Source organism: Trichomycterus rosablanca, chromosome 2 (assembly GCF_030014385.1).
Source record: "Trichomycterus rosablanca isolate fTriRos1 chromosome 2, fTriRos1.hap1, whole genome shotgun sequence".
NCBI lineage: Eukaryota > Metazoa > Chordata > Actinopteri > Siluriformes > Trichomycteridae > Trichomycterus > Trichomycterus rosablanca.
This window is the reverse complement of record NC_085989.1, coordinates 8,702,172-8,721,159: the sequence shown is the minus strand read 5'-3', so window position 1 is coordinate 8,721,159 and position 18,988 is coordinate 8,702,172. Positions and strand designations below refer to the sequence as shown.

The 18,988-nt window shown below is 40.0% G+C and overlaps 1 protein-coding gene across 1 annotated transcript in view; it reads left to right on the top strand.

The window, feature by feature from the left end:
* Positions 1-5,626: 5,626 nt before the first annotated feature.
* The window catches only part of grin2da (glutamate receptor, ionotropic, N-methyl D-aspartate 2D, a), a 232,600-nt gene continuing 219,238 nt past the window's right edge, over positions 5,627-18,988 (top strand). The window contains exon 1 of the mRNA XM_062985506.1: positions 5,627-5,782. The gene's annotated coding sequence lies outside the window, so the exon portion shown is untranslated. The remainder of the gene's footprint in view (positions 5,783-18,988) is intronic.

Here is an 18,988-nt window from a genome sequence, read left to right as displayed (position 1 = left end):
AGAAAAGTACATTGAGATCTTAGAGCAACATGTGCTGCCTTCAAAACGTCATCTTTTCCAGGGACGTCCAGCATTTTTCAACAAGACGATGCAAAACCACCTACTGCACACATTACAAAGGCATGGCTGCGGAAAAAGAGGGTACGGGTACTGGACTGGCCTGCCTGCAGTCCTGACCTGTCCCCAATAAAGAATGTGTGGAGAATTTTGAAACTAAAAATGTGACACGACGACCCCCCGTACTGTTACACATCTTAAGACGTGTTTGTCTGTGCCAAAACGCCAAAATGTCTTTTAAGTGTGGTGAAAAGGAATGGCAACATTACAGAGTGGTAAATGCTTTACTTTTCCAACTTTTTTGGAATGTGTTGCAGGTCTGAAATGCAGGAATGAATGTTTATTAATAAATGAAATGAAGTTGAGCTAAAGAGATAAAACATGAAATATCTCAGGTTCATCCTGTCTGCAATCTAATAAAAGTCAAAGTCAATGTAAGAAACTCTGCATTTTCCATGCTGTCCCAACTCTTCTGATTTGGGGTTGTAAATTAATTCAATTAATTTGCTTTCTTTGGTGAGGGAGGACCATCCAAATAACTAGCCCTCGAGCTCGAATCTCAGTTCCACTATTGACTGTCCGAGCACTCACACGGACACGATTGGCTGCGTCTGAAGGGTGGGATGGTCGAAAGAGTTTCCTATTGCTGCTGTTGCAGCCTCTGCTCAACTTTTTATTGTTGCCATCTTTGCACACTGTTTCGCTAACGTTTGCTATGCCTTCTGTCGCCAGAAAATGTCAGCTTTAATTAAAAATGAATCACAGCTGGTCTCTTTGTCGCATCACATCTCTGTCGGTCTGAAGTTAGGGTCACAGCCCCAAGGACTGTCTGTATAGATTTCCTCCCTGTACATTCTTCTTTAAAATCTAAAGCATTTAATGTGTTCGCTTTGTTGAGTTTATATTTATAAGGCACATGCCATCAGTCAATAAGCATTTAGCATAGTGCCATGTAACATTTGCAACTCTAAACTTAATTAAGCCATAAAAAATGTGCTTACTTTTGCTTCACTGCACCACAGAGCAAAACTTATTGAATTGAATGGAGGCCAATGCTTACCACTTACTCCAGTTATAATACCCCAAAGGTCCAGGGTGTATTCTCACCTGGCAGCTGTTTCTGGTAAATGCTCAAGGGTAAAGCTGTAACTGAAGAGGAATAAATTAATCCTCTATCCTAATTATATTTTTTCAGGTGACATTACAGCTTTAGAAATTAAATACTGTGTGAACTACTCACACTTAACCCACTCCAAAAATAATGTAGCAAAAAGCAGAGGGACTCTACAACCTGGTCCCACTCCACCACCATAAGCACCATAAGTAAAGAAAGCAAATCAACCCACTACTCTGATGTTTAAAGCTTGCCATGATAATAGCCATTGCAGCTGACATGGCATTAAGAATTAACAAACAAACAAACAACCTGGCCCCTGGGATGTCTTTACTGATCTACACTGATCAGCCATAACATTAAAACCACCTCCTTGTTTCTACACTCACTGTCCATTTTATCAGCCATATACCATATAGAAGCACTTTGTAATTCTACAATTACTGACTGTAGTCCTTCTGTTTCTCTGCACGGCAGGTATTATTTGGGTGGTGGATCATTCTCAACACTGCAGTGACACTGACATGGTGGTGGTGGTGTTAGTGTGTGTTGTGCTGGTATGAGTGGATCAGATACAGCAGCGCTGATGGAGTTTAGTCCACCAACCAAAAATATATCCAGCCAACAGCGCCCCGTAGGCAGCGTCCTGTGACCACTGATGAAGATCTAGAAGAAGACCAACTCAAACAGCAATAATGGATGAGCGATCGTCTCTGACTTTACATCTACAAGGTGGACCAACTAGGTAGGAGTGTCTAATAGAGTGGACAGTGAGTGGACACGGTATTTAAAAACTCCCGCAGCGCTGCTGTGTCTGATCCACTCATACCAGCACAACACACACTAACACACCACCACCATGTCAGTGTCACTGCAGTGCTGAGAATGATCCACCACCTAAATAATACCTGCTTTGTGGGGGTCCTGACCATTGAAGAACCGCATGAAAGGGGGCTAACAAAGCATGAACAAACAGATGGACTACAATCAGTAATTGTAGAACAACAAAGTGCTTCTATATGGTAAGTGGAGCTGATAAAATGGACAGTGTGTGTAGAAACAAGGAGGTGATTTTAATGTTATAGCTGATCAGTGTATATTTGTGTGTTCATGTATGTAGATTGGAACAGTTATCGCCCAATCCCTCCTTCCCCAGTAGGGATACCATTGAATTCAGACCAGCAATCACTTGCTGAATTTTATTTTATTTATTTTTTTGGTTAAATTTGAGACCTATTACCTTTTGCCACTTAGTGATGGATGTTTTTTACACTTACGATCGATTTTTGCTGAACTTTTAGGTCATTTAGCAATTATCCTTTAAGGTCTCCATTTATCCAATGTTTGTGAGCTTCAACTTGAGACTTGCTTTGGTGAGAAACATGGTGGCAAAGTCCCCATAGTTTAAAATAGCTGTTTCGTGGGTGGGCCCCCCAATAACTTCCTAAACAATTGCTGGCTTCTATATCTCTCTGTCTCTGTTTCTTCTGTTTCCTCTCTCAATAACAGAATCTGTTTAGTGGTCTTTCCCAGTCAAGCCCTTTTGGTTTTTGATAGCACTGCATTGTCACCAGATGGTTTTCTTGCCTTTATGTTTAAAACATTTGTCAGGTCAGTAAGAAGGAGGATGAAATTCATAAGATCCTGGCTTAACGCCGCAGCTGGTGAGTGGGTGGAGAAATTAATCATGAACAGGCACTCTTGTTTGAAACAGCAAAGGAGGATTGCTGGAGTAATGAGTTGCTGTCCAGGGAAGGGGTCTGTCTGATGTACTTTTTGAAAGGAGGGAACCAGTTTGTTAAGTACATGCAGTTGGTTTGTCGTGAAAGTCGATTTGGTCGTGTGTGGTAACCTAGCAAAGTGGTCTGGAGGTTACCGTGTAGAAATTTACACCAGAACAGAGCAGAAGGTCAAGAGTTGAAGCACCAGCACAAACAGTGGAAGAACATGTAGGGCGTAACTTGACTCTACTAATTTATAAACACATCCAGCTTAGGAGATAGGTTGGTGTCCACATTGTTCACAACCTAGGATGTTTAACCCAAACACCTCAAAAATCCCTGATTAGCTGATGCCCAGTGACTTGTTGAGTGAAGGCTTCTTGACAACCCAGCAAAAATGATATTGCGCTCATGAATGGTGGATTATACAGTAAATACATCAGGTATAATCTGGTGGAGAACACAATTCTGTTATAGACTTTCATTTTCTACATATTATTGATTGTATGCGATTGCCAAGAATGGTGTTTCACTCCTGTTTCGTACTGTTGCGTCCAAGCCAAAAATAAGCTCGGAAACCAACGTTTAGTGGCTTTTTGATGTCCAAAACAGCAGAGTTGCAACTTGTCATTGACCGAACGTCCTCTGTCCATGTCAGAGGTAGCGGGAAGAGGATGTGTAACCCAAACACCACCCAAAAATAAGCTTGGGAACCAAGGTTCTAGTGACTTTCTGTCCAAAATGTCAGAGTAAACAACTTGTATCATTGACCGAAGATCCTCTGTCCATGTCAGACTTTATGCGGTTGCCAAGAATGGCGTTTCACTCCTGTTTTGGATTATGTCCAAGCCAAAAATAAGCTCGGGAACCAAGGTTCTAGTGGCTTTCTGTCCAAAATGTCAGAGTAAACATCTTGTATCATTGACCGACCGTCCATGTCAGAGATAGCAAGGAGAGGATTTTAGGCTTATTATTTCTACATATTACTAATTGTATGCGGTTGCCAAGAATGGCGTTTCACTCCTGTTTCGGACTGTTGCGTCCATGTCAAAAATAAGCTGGGGAACCAACATTCTAGTGGCTTTTCGCTGTCCAAACCAGCAGAGTTACAACTTATATCATTGACCAAACATCCTCCACCAATGTCTGGGGTAGCAATGAGAGGCTGTGTAACCCAAACACCCCCAGAAATGAGCTTGGGAACCAAGGTTCTAGTGACTTTTTGTCCAAAATGGCAGAGTAAACAACTTGTAACATTGACCGAATGTCCTCTGTCCATGTCAGAAGTAGCGGGAAGAGGATGTGTAACCCAAACACCCCCCAAAAATAAGCTTGGGAACCAAGGTTCTCGTTACTTTTCACTGTCCAAAATGTCAGAGTAAACAACTTGTATCATTGACCGAACGTCCTCTGTCCATGTCAGAAGTAGCGGGAAGAGGATGTGTAACCCAAACGCTCCCAAACAAGTTGTTTACTCTGCCATTTTGGATAGCGAAAAGCCACTTAACAACTTATCATCGACCGAACATCCTCGGTCCATGTCAGAAGTTGTGGGAAGAGGATGTGTTACCCAAACACCCCCAAAAATAAGCTCGGGAACCAACGTTCTAGTGGCTTTCTGTCCAAAATATCAGAGTAAACAACTTGTATCATTGACCGAACGTCCTCTGCCTATGTCAGAAGTAGCGGGAAGAGGATGTCTTACCCAAACACCGCCAAAAATAAGCTTGGGAACCAAGGTTCTAGTGGCTTTTCCCGAGCTTATTTTTCGGGGTGTTTGGGTTACACATCATCTCCCCGCTACCTCTGACATGGACCGAGGATGTTCGGTCGATGATAAGTTGTTAAGTGGCTTTTCGCTATCCAAAATGGCAGAGTAAACAACTTGTTTGGGAGCGTTTGGGTTACACATCCTCTTCCCGCTACTTCTGACATGGACAGAGGACGTTCGGTCAATGATACAAGTTGTTTACTCTGACATTTTGGATAGCCAAAAGCCACTTAACAACTTATCATCGACCGAACGTCCTCTGTCCATGTCAAAAGTAGCGGCAAGAGGATGTGTTACCCAAACATATCTAAAAATAAGCTCGGGAACCAGGGGTCTAGTGACTTTTCACTATTCAAAATGTCAGAGTAAACAACTTGTATCATTGACCAAAGGTTGGCGGTTGCCAAGAATGGCGTTTCACTCCTGTTTCGGACTGTTGCGTCCAAACATCTCCAAAAATAAGCTGGGGAACCAACATTTAGTGGCATTTCGCTGTCCAAAATGGCAGAGTAAACAACTTGTATCATCGACCAAACGTCCTCTGTCCATGTCAGACTTTTTTACTGTCTGGTGCAGGTTATTTTGTGAATTATTTTATTCCTCCCTTTGGTGAGGGAGTAAAAAAACAAGGCTGGCGACTAAGAGGAGTGAGGAGAGGAGAGTGGTTATAAATTGTATACAGTGGTGTGCCGGTGAGCGTTAGCATAGGCATTTTGGCGTCGAGAATTCTCAACAAGTTTAGCATTCAACACGTGTCGCGAGCGCGAGTGATGAAGTGAGGGAGAGGGAGGTTGCTAGGTGACGGGGCATATATACTGAATTTTAACTAAATAAGAGAGAGAGGCTGAGGGAGAGAGACACTCGAAGAATGAGAGGAGAGATAGAAAGCTACTCGCATAGGTAGAGATAGAGAGAGAGAGAGAGAGAGAGAGACTGAGAGAGCAACATGTAGCGGCAGACTGACTGACTGAGTGCGTAAAGAAAGGTCGAGACTGTATCCACAGCTCCTTATTTTGAACAGAGATATCAGGGAGAAACGGGGAAAAATGGACGGCAGTGGAATGAAGCCTCGGCGGAGCAAGAGCCGCTCGGAGGACGCAGTCTCTGGATCCTGAAACGGTGAGTCGGCTTGTTTTTTGTTTTTTTTTGGAGGGAGCGGGGAACCTTTTTCTTTTCCTCTCGTTTCATTACAAGTGTCTCACGGTTTGCTTTGCCTTTCACTAAACCTCGAGCGTTTTATCTGGGTGTGTGTGTTCTGTGGTACACTTCAAGAAACGCAGCTTTGACCCTTCTGTCATTGATGCGCGTGCAGACTGGAACACACACACACGCGCGCGCGCACTTTTACTCAGTATGTTGGCACACGCACGTACTCGCACTCCCGGTGCACTTATTTCCTCACACACACACACACTTATCATACACCGTCAACACACACACACACCACGTTTGTGTCCTCACTCTTATCCTCACCCTTAGGACACAAACACACACGCACACCAACCCACGTATTTAACTATGCGCGCGCGCGCACGCACTCACACTTTACCCTCATGGCTAGCTCAGAACTTTACCTCAGTGCGCTGGTCACTGTATTCCGCACAGTACGGACTAATTCGGTTTACTTTTTAATTGCAAATAGAAATACGCGTCAATTTGACGACTCTGCAGCTGGACGAACCGTCTCCAATACCGCTGTAATGTGACATTTTCGTTTTTACCTGTCGAATGAGGGTAAAAAGTCATTTAAAGCCTTCTCTAAACTGACATGGGGCTAACATGATAGCATACAGTGACAGCTTCTCCAATTATGTCCAACGTGTCCGTGTGTTACGAATTAATAAAAGTATTTACTCCTATTATAACCGTGACAGTGCGCAAAATGTTGTTTAAATAGTAAAGTAACCATAAGGAAAATTAATTCTCAGTTTTATTTATTTAGTTTATTGGTATCAGAAATCATTAAGTGGTCGGAGCACTGTGCGGAACACTGTGACCTCACGTTACTTGTTGGATAACATATGATTAATAGACTATTATGAACAGTAAGGGGGCTTTTTTTTTATTGCTTTTTATACTCGTACGGTGTAGCATGACATTACAATTTAATGCCGAAAACGATGAATAAGTAGTGTTCGCAGTGTCGTGTGTGTCGGCCAGAATGCGTCGCTTCGGCACCGTGCAAAACCCGCATACTAGCATACTAATGAGTATGTCAGAACCACGACTGGCGTGCTGTTTTGACATACTACTTATTACGCTAGTGTAGTATTTGTGATGCGCGCTGTCTTGTTAATGAGGACATGGCTTTCTGCTTAAAGCGCAGAGGAATGCACAAAGGACTGCACAGAAGGTCAGGATTCTGCTTTCTTTCATTTATTTATTGAATTTAGATAGTTAAAAAAAAAAAAGTAAATAGCTTTAAATGATTAGCTATACAAGTCATATATACAAGAAAATATAAAGGCTTTGGTCTGCCACTTGTTAATGAACAGTCATGATTAAAAGCAGGGGTGAGCAATATAGCCAAATACTTTTATTGGATACATAATATAAGGCTAACCATATATGACCATATATATCATATGATTGATATATACAGTATATATATATATATATATATATATATATATATATATATATATATATATATATATATATATATATATATATATATATACAGTACAGGCCAAAAGTTTGGACACACCTTCTCATTCCTGTGGTTTTTCTTAATTTTTTTAAATTTTCTACATTGTAGATTAATACTAAAGACATCCAAACTATGAAGGAACACGTATGGAATTATGTAGTAAACAGAAAAGTGTTAAACAAACCAGAATATGTTTTATATTTTAGATTCTTCAAAGTAGCCATCTTTTGCTTTAATGACAGATTTGCACACTCTTTGAAATTTTCTCAACCAGCTTTATTAGGTTTCCACCTGGAATGGTTTTCAATGAATGTTTGTGCCTTGTCTAGAGTGAATTTTTGGAATTTGTTGCTTTTTTAATGTGTTTGAGACCATCAGTTGGGTTGTGCAGAGGTAGAGTTGGTAAAATATAAAACATATTCTGGTTTGTTTAACACTTTTTGGTTCACTACATAATTCTTCATAGTTTGGATGTCTTCAGTATTAATCTACAATGTAGAAAATAAAAATAATCAAGAAAAAACATTGAAGAGAAGGTGTGTCCAAACTTGGCTGGTGTGTCCAAACTTTTGGCCTGTACTGTATATATATATATATATATATATATAATATATATATATGACACCAAAATGGCTTATGAGAAGCTGTACACACATTTTGCTTATGTTTGTGTATAGATAACCAGCATCAGTGGTCTTACTGTATACTCACTACCAGTGGCATTACTGGAATTGAATGGGCCATGGTGCAAAGAATATCAGTTAAAGACGGTGCAATCACTTGTCATTGATAAATACGAGTCAAGTATGCAATCTAGACATGCCATGAACAAAAATAAAAAGCTTTAAATGATTAGCTATACAAGTCATATATGTTAGGAGGGAAGAGACTTTTCGCTCGAAGCAAAGAAAATGTAAAGGCTTTGGTCTGCCACTTGTTAATGAGCAGTCATGATTAAAAGAAGGGGTGAGCAATATAGCCAAATACTTTTATTGTATGCATAATATAAGGCTAACCATATATACAGTGTATCACAAAAGTGAGTACACCCCTCACATTTCTGCAGATATTTAAGTATATCTTTTCATGGGACAACACTGACTAAATGACAGTTTGACACAATGAAAAGTAGTCTGTGTGCAGCTTATATAACAGTGTAAATTTATTCTTCCCTCAAAATAACTCAATATACAGCCATTAATGTCTAAACCACCGGCAACAAAAGTGAGTAATAATAATAATAATAATAATACATTTTATTTATATAGCGCTTTTCAAGATACTCAAAGACGCTTTACATAAGACAAATAATCAAAAACAAATACGTACATACACCATACAAATCATAGTACAAAATCAAAAAAGTACATCAACATCAAGAATAATTAAGATAAAAACAAAGAGAGCAGCATAAGACAGTTCATTAAAAATTAGCTAAATTATGAGAGAGAACAACAAATATAGAACAATTTCTTAAAATTAGACAGAAACAGGACAGATTTACATGCAATCAGGAAACTGAAAACTTTACAAGTTTTAGGATCTAGGACTTCACATTTCTGTCGTGATCTAAGTATAAAAACTATTAAAAAGAATAGCAAAAATAAAAGCACCCCTAAGAGACTACACCCCTAAATGTGCAAATTGAGCACTGCTTATCATTTTCCCTCCAAAATGTCATGTGATTTGTTAGTGTTACTAGGTCTCAGGTGTGCATAGGGAGCAGGTGTGTTCAATTTAGTAGTACAGCTCTCACACTCTCTCATACTGGTCACTGAAAGTTCCAACATGGCACCTCATGGCAAAGAACTCTCTGAGGATCTTAAAAGACGAATTGTTGTGCTACATGAAGATGGCCAAGGCTACAAGAAGATTGCCAACACCCTGAAACTGAGCTGCAGCACAGTGGCCAAGATTATCCAGCATTTTAAAAGAGCAGGGTCCACTCAGAACAGACCTCGCATTGGTCGTCCAAAGAAGCTGAGTGCACGTGTTCAGCGTCACATCCAACTGCTGTCTTTGAAAGCTAGGCGCAGGAGTGCTGTCAGCATTGCTGCAGAGATTGAAAAGGTGGGGGGTCAGCCTGTCAGTGCTCAGACCATACGCCGCACACTACATCAAATTGGTCTGCATGGCTGTCACCACAGAAGGAAGCCTCTTCTGAAGTCTCTACATAAGAAAGCCCGCAAACAGTTTGCTGAAGACATGTCAACAAAGGACATGGATTACTGGAACCATGTCCTATGGTCTGATGAGACCAAGATTAATTTGTTTGGTTCAGATGGTCTCAAGCATGTGTGGCGGCAATCAGGTGAGGAGTACAAAGATAAGTGTGTCATGCCTACAGTCAAGCATGGTGGTGGGAATGCCATGGTCTGGGGCTGCATGAGTGCAGCAGGTGTTGGGGAGTTACATTTCATTGAGGGACACATGAACTCCAATATGTACTGTGAAATACTGAAGCAGAGCATGATCCCCTCCCTCCAGAAACTGGGTCGCAGGGCAGTGTTCCAGCATGATAATGACCCCAAACACACCTCTAAGACGACCACTGCTTTATTGAAGAGGCTGAGGGTAAAGGTGATGGACTGGCCAAGCATGTCTCCAGACCTAAACCCAATAGAACATCTTTGGGGCATCCTCAAGCGGAAGGTGGAGGAGCGCAAAGTCTCGAATATCCGCCAGCTCCGTGATGTCGTCATGGAGGAGTGGAAAAGCATTCCAGTGGCAACCTGTGAAGCTCTGGTAAACTCCATGCCCAGGAGAGTTAAGGCAGTTCTGGGAAATAATGGTGGCCACACAAAATATTGACACTTCAGGAACTTTCACTAAGGGGTGTACTCACTTTTGTTGCCGGTGGTTTAGACATTAATGGCTGTATATTGAGTTATTTTGAGGGAAGAATAAATTTACACTGTTATATAAGCTGCACACAGACTACTTTTCATTGTGTCAAAGTGTCATTTTGTCAGTGTTGTCCCATGAAAAGATATACTTAAATATCTGCAGAAATGTGAGGGGTGTACTCACTTTTGTGATACACTGTATATGCCACACCAACCTTTGTAGCTGAACAAAATACATATAAGAACGACAGGTATGGAATGCAAGATAATGTTAATGCAGTTCATCTTAAGCAGATCCAAATAGACACTTTCTTTTAAATTAACCTCTTTAACCTCTTTAACTTGTATGCATATAATAAATATAGCTTTTTGTTAATGTATCAATATTTTTTAGGTTAATGTCTCATGAAGTGAGGCTGCATTTGGTCACATTTATACGGTCATCCAACTGACCTGGATATGGTTAGTTAATGTGGGAAGCCTGTAGACTGGTCACTGCTTTAGAATCCTCAAGCTTAGCTGATTATATACGCTAGACATCCAACAGGTAGAACAACTATGCAACTAGTGCATCTACGGCTTTTTTTTCTAAGGCATTGAACATTAATCACATGTTTGATTACCTGTGTTGTGTGCAGTTATGATATATCATATGTAGCAGTCGGTCACCCCACTGGCCAAATGAGGTTGCATAGATTTTTCCAGTACTCTTGCTTTGTGTTCTATTACAATTTTAAGCAATTAATTAATACATATGTAATGTTTCCATTATTACAAATGAATACATTATGGCTTCGACAGTCTAAAACAGCCTGCATGCATATTCAGTAACATAATTGGATGTGCATTTCCAACTGACCTGGAGATGGTTAGTTAATGTGAGAAGCTTGTAGACTGGTCAATGCTTTAGTATCCTCAAGCTTAGCTGATTATATAAGCTAGACATCCAACAGGTAGAATGGTTCAATTCATTTAAATTCAAATCAAGTCCTGCTGTTTTTCTTTTTACTTCTGAGCTCCACTTTTGTGCAACTAGTGCATCTATGGCTTTTTTTCCAAAGGCATTGAACATTCATCACATGTTCGATTAACTGTGTTGTGTGCAGTTATGATATATCATATGTAGCAGTCTGTCACCACACTGGCCAAATAAGGTTACATAGATTTTTCCAGTACTCTTGCTTTGTGTTGTATGTTTTGAGGCAAAAAAAAGCATTTTTAAATATTATTTGGGAGGACTCATTTTGTTCTATTACGATTTTGGGCATTTAAATAATACATATATAATTTTTCCATTATTAATAATGAATATATTATGGCTCCGGCAGTGTAAAACAGCCTGCATGACATATTCAGTAACATAATTTGATGTACAAAAAAGAAAAAACCCTGATGAATTTGTATGAATACAAAATGAAATCCAATCTGTAGTTGAAAATTGGAGGGAGCTGCTTATTGCAAGAAGTAACTACTAGTTCTGCCCCAGGCATGCACTCTTCTGGAATATCCAAGTAAAAATAGATTCAACTTTCAGACATCATGATGTCTTTATTACAAAAAAATAAAGACAAGTTTATAAAGAGTTCCAGCTTTATTTAGGGAGGTGACTCAGCTGCTTAACGTGCACATATACTGTAATATTTAATAACATTATTATACCACACATGCAAATAGAATATGACCTCAGTTTGTTAGAATCTTGATCACTGCTCTGGTTTTTAATAGCATTTGTGATTTATGATTGAAGCTCGATGTTGGAATTTTATTTGTTACTACTGTTTAGTTTATTGATTTTGATGGTGATCTTGAATGGCTGGAATGCAGGATTGTATTTATAATTGTATTGTTTCATATTCTTGAAGTTCTAGCCAATTCTGGACTGTATTTTGTACCACATTGTTGACTGCCAAAAATTTTAACAAGAATTTTATCAAACACGCTTTGTCAACTTCTATATAAAGTATTTGTTCTTCTATGAGTGTGTTGTTTTGCTATTTCCGTGCTTTTGCCTCCAGCAAATTGGAAATTGAGTAATATGGCCCATCTAGAGAAAGGAGTTCAACTCTGTTCCAGCTCCATTTTCTTCTTTACAGATTTCTTTAAGATATAAAGAAAATGGTGTGAAACATAGGTGATGTGAGCTTTTAGGCGTTTGTTAGTAATAGCTGGAATTTTTAACTTAAAGCAGTAACAAATCTTTATTTGAGCATATAGTTAAATTCAAAGGTTCACATCTATATTGAAATTGAGAGTTAAGGTTAAAGGTGTCCATTCTGGTACAAAAGCTACTCTTTGGACGGCAGCCTCTAAGGCCAATGCTTGCTTGACTGTGGACAGTCTAACCTGTGTTTCAGACTGTCATGATATACATGTCCCTAACAAGTGTATGTAAACATTTGATCTTACCACGCTATAGGTTGTCAAACAGTATATACATTGAATTCAGACCCATGATATTTTGTGCACATTTTATAGTGTTGTGGAATTTATTCTGAATGGATACAATTCCTATTTACAAATTTATATTTAATAGTTGAAATCATCAGGTCTGAATACTTTACCTAAAAGTTCTGAAGTCACTTTTAGATGTTTTTAGAGTTTTATAGTTTGTAAATGCCCCTCTGGCAGCAGCAAGTCTTGGATACATCTCTACAAGCTTTACACACCTGGATTTGGGCAGTTTATACCATTTTTCATGACATCCTCTTCAACTCGGTAGTCGGTGTGGATGGTAAACTGCCTCTACACAGATGTTTGATGGAGCTTAAGTTTGCACTCAGGCTAGGCCTCTTAAGAACATTCAGATACTTGCCCTTAAGCCACGTTTAAGCCATGTTGTTTAGGCTGTATGCTTTGGGTCATTGTTTTGCTGAAAGGTGAACTTTTGTCCCAGTGAGCTTGCATGCACCTTGCAGGAAGTCCCTGCCACTAAGAAGCACCCCCGTAGCATAATGCTGCAGGGATGTTATTAGCCAAGTGAGTGCTGTTTTTAAAAAGATATATTCTGCTCAAAGAGTTTTTATCTCATCAGACCAGAAAATCTTTTTCTTTTTCAAGCATGCTGTTACATGCCTTTTACTCAGCAGTGCTGCTCTGTGGTTGTCCAACATGTTCTCCCATCTCTGCAAAGGACTGATTTGATTGATTGTTGGGTTGTTTCTTACCTCCTTTGGCTGAATTTGGCTGAATGGCCAGGTTGCAGGTTGAGCCATGCTTCTTCCGGTTCAAAATGATTAAGTCTGTGGTCTTGGAAACACTCAAAGCCTTTGATATTGTTACCCTACCCTAATGGATTACCCTAACCTATGACTTGCGGCAGTTTAATTGCAGAGATCCACAGACTGTTCCTTGTACTCCATGCAGTGTAAATGTGGGCTACACCCAGTTGAGTACCTTTTCCAGTCAATTAAAATAGCTACAGATGGACCTTAGTTGAAATAATGCTTTTATAAATAAGAGATTCCAGTGTTAGATTTTAAACTGACATTCCGAAATGATAAAAACAAGTTTCCACTTCATTACAGGTGATTAAGTCTAGATTGATGGATAATTAAGGTTACTTTTATCAATTCAAGGTTAAATCCACAACACAAACTGTGCAAAAAAAAAAAAAGTCAAGCGGTGTGAATGCTTTCTGATATATGTATATTCATATCCCCCAGCCCTACAAAAAAAATCTAATTACATTTAGTCTTAAAAGGGACTATGGAGTCTATTTTCAAATTTAGAGTTTAATAACTCTTTTACATGCTGATAAACACATGAACGAAATGAGGCACTGCTTAACATTCATTGTCTGTTTTACCACCACTTTATCTTAGTCAGGGTTGTGATGGGTCCAATTCCCTATGCGAAAGGTAGAAAACATCCCAGACAGGTCGCCAGTCCATCACAGGGTGCACGCACACACACACAGGGCAATTTTAGTAGTGCCAATTAACCTGACTGCATGTCTTTGGACAGTCTGCACAGACACCCAAGGATCAAGGACCTTCTTGCTGTGAGGCGACAGTGCTACATACCAAGCCACCCACTACTTAACATGCCTGGTGTTTCACCTCTGCTGTTGCAGAGGGGTTTTTATACATAATACTAAACCATCCCTTCAGCTTTCATTGATCTGTAGTGACTGGTAACACTGACAGTATTTGATCAACCCCTCAACCTTGGACTGTACTAAAGTTGAAGGGGTGAGCTCTGGAAGCGGCAACCTGCTGAAGAAATCATTAGCAGCACGACAGCCTGTGAAAAATCCCTGCGGAAAAGATTGTTCTGCTAGATCCAGGTGAAAGGTTGTCTGACGAATGGCAAAATAGGGGAAACTGGCATCAACAGGTGGCAGTAATAGCTCAGCGGTTAAGGTACTGGACTAGCAATTAGAAGGTTGTCTGTTCAAGTCCTGCCGCCGCCAAAACGCTACTGTTGGGCCCCTGCAGGGTTTTAACCCTTCATTAATCAGTAAGTTGCTTTGTATAAAAGCTGCTAAATGTCGCATATGTAAATACAAACAGCTTGGTGGCAGTGGGGTCGCATGGGCATGATCCTTGAATGCTGGGACATCAAATAATCCAGTTGTTGAATGTAATGCAACAATTTCACACTCACTAGCTTAATAGTCATGTAGTACTCGAATATTTCTTTGTTTATCTCTTTATTTTTGCCAACCCGTTTATCCCAATAAGTTTATCCCGATACTGCTCAGGCTGTTTAAATAATAATTTAGGTCTGGTTCACACTAATAAGAATAAATCCTTACCACATTTTTGTGGTTTGCCAACACTAGCCATTTCCCAAAATTTTCTAAAAGGTTCTCATTCATAATTAAATGTAAAAACTAGGGCTGTCAAACGATTAACATTTTCAATCGCGATTAATCTCAGAATTTCATATAGTTAATCGCGATTAATCGCATTTAAAAAAAATCTGTGTAAATGTTATAGAAAACAAGCATTTTTAAGTGAAATGTTACAATTAAAATGGTGAACACATTTTATGCTAAATGTACTTATGTTAAAAACTGCTGGGACAGGAGAAAACTGTAAGGTTGTTTTATTCACTCACATACTAGGCAGTAATACTATCCAGCAGAGACCCCTGACTTCGTATATACAGTGTATCACAAAAGTGAGTACACCCCTCACATTTCTGCAGATATTTAAGTTTATCTTTTCATGGGACAACACTGACAAGATGACACTTTGACACAATGAAAAGTAGCCTGTGTGCAGCTTATATAACAGTGTAAATTTATTCTTCCCTCAAAATAACTCAATATACAGCCATTAATGTCTAAACCATCGGCAACAAAAGTGAGTACACCCCTAAGAAACTACACCCCTAAATGTCCAAATTGAGCACTGCTTGTCATTTTCCCTCCAAAATGTCATGCGACTCGTTAGTGTTACTAGGTCTCAGGTGTGCATAGGGAGCAGGTGTGTTCAATTTAGTAGTACAGCTCTCACACTCTCTCATACTGGTCACTGAAAGTTCCAACATGGCACCTCATGGCAAAGAACTCTCTGAGGATCTTAAAAGACGAATTGTTGCGCTACATGAAGATGGCCAAGGCTACAAGAAGATTGCCAACACCCTGAAACTGAGCTGCAGCACAGTGGCCAAGATCATCCAGCGTTTTAAAAGAGCAGGGTCCACTCAGAACAGACCTCGCGTTGGTCGTCCAAAGAAGCTGAGTGCACGTGCTCAGCGTCACATCCAACTGCTGTCTTTGAAAGATAGGCGCGGGAGTGCTGTCAGCATTGCTGCAGAGATTGAAAAGGTGAGGGGTCAGCCTGTCAGTGCTCAGACCATACGCCGCACAATACATCAAATTGGTCTGCATGGCTGTCACCCCAGAAGGAAGCCTCTTCTGAAGTCTCTACACAAGAAAGCCCGCAAACAGTTTGCTGAAGACATGTCAACAAAGGAAATGGATTACTGAAACCATGTCCTATGGTCTGATGAGACCAAGATTAATTTGTTTGGTTCAGATGGTCTCAAGCATGTGTGGTGGCAATCAGGTGAGGAGTACAAAGATAAGTGTGTCATGCCTACAGTCAAGCATGGTGGTGGGAATGTTATGGTCTGGGGCTGCATGAGTGCAGCAGGTGTTAGGGAGTTACATTTCATTGAGGGACACATGAACTTCAATATGTACTGTGAAATACTGAAGCAGAGCATGATCCCCTCCCTCCAGAAACTGGGTCGCAGGGCAGTGTTCCAGCATGATAATGACCCCAAACACACCTCTAAGACGACCACTGCTTTATTGAAGAGGCTGAGGGTAAAGGTGATGGACTGGCCAAGTATATCTCCAGACCTAAACCCAATAGAACATCTTTGGGGCATCCTCAAGCGGAAGGTGGAGGAGCGCAAAGTCTCGAATATCCGCCAGCTCCGTGATGTCGTCATGGAGGAGTGGAAAAGCATTCCAGTGGCAACCTGTGAAGCTCTGGTAAACTCCATGCCCAGGAGAGTTAAGGCAGTTCTGGGAAATAATGGTGGCCACACAAAATATTGACACTTCAGGAACTTTCACTAAGGGGTGTACTCACTTTTGTTGCCGGTGGTTTAGACATTAATGGCTGTATATTGAGTTATTTTGAGGGAAGAATAAATTTACACTGTTATAAAAGCTGCACACAGACTACTTTTCATTGTGTCAAAGTGTCATTTTGTCAGTGTTGTCCCATGAAAAGATATACTTAAATATCTGCAGAAACGTGAGGGGTGTACTCACTTTTGTGATACACTGTATGTCAGATTGTAGGTTAAAATTTCTCCATCAGCAAACATTGTGAGTGTGTTTTGACCCTTTGGGGCTTCCATAGTGCATGGAATAGCATGCTTGGCTAACAGTATGACTCTAGCTGTTTGCTATTCGGTACCGTAACAGAAGAAGTAATAAAGTGTTATGATCCCGACAACTTGTGAATATAGCGTGTATTTATTTCTTTATTAAGCAAGTGCATCACTACAATGCTCGGTTACATTATGTTAACAAACCGCAAATGAAACAAACGGTGGCAAGTCCGACGTTAAAACGTTGGTGCACGGTCAAGTCTCAACATGAACTACGGATGACTCGCAGGGCCAAATAGAATTTGCGTTAATGGCACACTTTTTTTTAAATCGCGTTAAATTGAGATCGCATTAATGCGTTATTATCGCGTTAACTTCGACAGCCCTAGTAAAAACCTATAAGCCGCCTTTTCCCGATAACTGCCCCACCCAATGCTTTTAACCTATTTTTGGTGCTTTACTTTTTTAATGTGATTCTTTTAAGTGGAGTAGGTGTCCAAATTCGAAATTGTCTGCTTGGCCAAAGGTATTTGGACACCTGACCATGAGCTTTTGTTGGACATTCAATTTTTGAAACAAATGGTATTATAATAGATATATAACAGATCCCGTTGTGATCTTTTCAGCTATAACAGCCAGTATGTTTGTGAGAATTTGTGCTCATGGGCACTCCTCAATTGGCATGGTCGACAGTATCTCCTCTGATTTTAATGATCCTCTGATTCTCCTCTGACCTGATTCTAATGGCTTACTGAATTTAAAAATACTTTTCTGTGATTAAAACAATTGTTTTAGTTGATTTTAATGGTAAGATTCAATTTGTGGTTAAAATAATTGTTTTAGGCTGATTATAATGAAGATGCATTTCTGTGGTTCTGGAGTGTCTTGTGTGGCTGTAATGGCAACACTGGATCAAAAAACCTTTTGTGGTCAGTGACGCATTCAAAAACACAGTTGGTACGTTTGAAAATATTTGGAATCGGTTTTGTTTTTAAAAATCACAGTTAAAAACACAGTAAAACAGTGTTAGCATGGACCAGGCATTGGAAGCCTTTGTTTAATTTAGTGAGCCCAGGGCCAGATACAAGAAGCTCATTTCAAAGCAAATCAGACCACGTCCTTCCTGGTTTAACTTCTTTCGCAGGATGTGAGGTTTGTCAGAGCCCAGCTGCTCTGAGTAGTCAACCACCCACAGCCTCGTATAGCCTTGTGCATCAGAACCAGGCTGCATCATACGAGGTGTGGGAGGCAACGAGCGACTGACATTATTGTCCCTTAAACTCATCAGCATGGCTCAGTGCTGAGAGCGTTATCCACTCAGCTGGGTTTTCATTTCACTCGGCGTTGGCATTCAGCGTTTAACGGATATTTTCATGCGTTTTAGAGTTTCAGAGCAAAGGTTTCCCCTCACATACTCTGTAAAACACTCTGGGTAGAACAGATCCTCCCCTGAGATGTTAACTGCTTTTAACTTAATATCAGAATGAACGCTGTCATTATTATAACCATATTATGAGCTTGATTTTATACACTCTGCAGTGGGTGATTTATCTTTAGCTGTTAAAGAAGCTTATTTCAGAGCCTAAACTGTTACTGACAGTCTGAGAGCAGAATGTTGAATTGTTATTGCTATTTGAACTTGCTATTTGTATATGTGAAGCTTACAAAATGAAGATTTGATTTAGCAATTAGTAATTAATGCATGTTTGCACATTATACTTAATCTTCCATAGTACACTGAAACCCCACCAAGTATATAATTTCATAATGTCAGTCACTCGTTGCCTCCTACACCTCTAATGATGCAATGTAGTGTGTGTTGTGTGTGTGTGTGTATATATATACATACACACATATACATACACACTGATCAGGCATAACATTATTACCACCTTCCTAATATTGTGTGGGGTCCCCCTTATGTTGCTCCATGCGCAACAAACTACGATGTACTGTGTATTCTGACACTTTTCCAGCATTAACTTCTTCAGAAATTTGAGCTACAGTAGCTCGTCTGTTGGATCGGACCAC